Genomic DNA, 933 nt, shown 5'->3' on the forward strand with positions numbered 1-933 from the left:
TCATAGTTACCTTGGTAGTTTGGTCTCTGTTGCTGATTTCATCCTTGATTCTGTTGAGTATGAGAGTAATAGTTGTTGACAAAGTTCACATCCTCATGGGTCTTAGGGCAGTTGCTCTCTTAATGCCCTGTATTTCCACACTCTTCACATGTCATGCGGGAATCATGAATGTGCATGACTTCTAGCTTCTCATTGGCTCGATCTTCAAGCTTCTTCATCAGTAGGTCCATCTTGGCAGACAACATGTCTACCTCCTTGAGTTGATGCATACCTCCACCTCTCTTGCGGGTCTCAAGATGTTCTTCATTCCAACCTTGGTTGGAGGCCATCTTCTCCACAAGAGTTGTTGCAGCTAAAATTGTGAGTGATAGGAATGCACCTCTAGCAGCAGCATCCACAGTCTCACATGTACTATTGGTCAACCCATGGTAGAAAGTCTGCTTGAGTAGCCAATTCTCCATCCCATGATGGAGACATTCTGATATGTAATCTTGAAAGCGTTCCCATGCCTTAGGGACAGATTCATCATGTTGTTGCTGAAAGCTTGGGATTCTCCCACGTAGAGCATTCGTCTTGCATGTGGGAAAGAACTTTGCTAGAAAAGTAGTGGAGCAGTTATCCCATGTAGTATTTCTATCTTTGTTGGCGTAGAACCATTGCTTTGCCTTCCCCAAGAGTGAGAATGGGAAGAGGCAATGTAATATGGCATCTTGGGTTACTCCTTTGATGGTGAAAGTGCTATAGATCTCTAGGAAGTGTTGGAGATGTGCACTCGCATCTTCATGTGCCTTTTCACAAAACTAGCTTGCTTGCACCATGTTGATGAGGGCTGGCTTGAGGTCGAATCCATTGTCTCTAACACTAACTGCTGGTCTAGTACGGATGTTGTCTATAGTGGGAGTAGAGAATTAACGAAGAGTCTTATTAGCCATG

The 933-nt window shown here is 44.2% G+C and overlaps 1 non-coding gene across 1 annotated transcript; it reads left to right on the forward strand.

The window, feature by feature from the left end:
- The first annotated feature begins 459 nt into the window (after positions 1–459).
- Positions 460–568, forward strand: LOC136484523 (small nucleolar RNA R71). Its single transcript, XR_010766045.1, has one exon. It is a non-coding gene; the product is annotated as a small nucleolar RNA R71 (small nucleolar RNA).
- The last annotated feature ends 365 nt before the right edge of the window (positions 569–933 follow it).

This window comes from Miscanthus floridulus, chromosome 9 (genome assembly GCF_019320115.1).
Source record: "Miscanthus floridulus cultivar M001 chromosome 9, ASM1932011v1, whole genome shotgun sequence".
Taxonomy (NCBI): Eukaryota; Viridiplantae; Streptophyta; class Magnoliopsida; order Poales; family Poaceae; genus Miscanthus; species Miscanthus floridulus.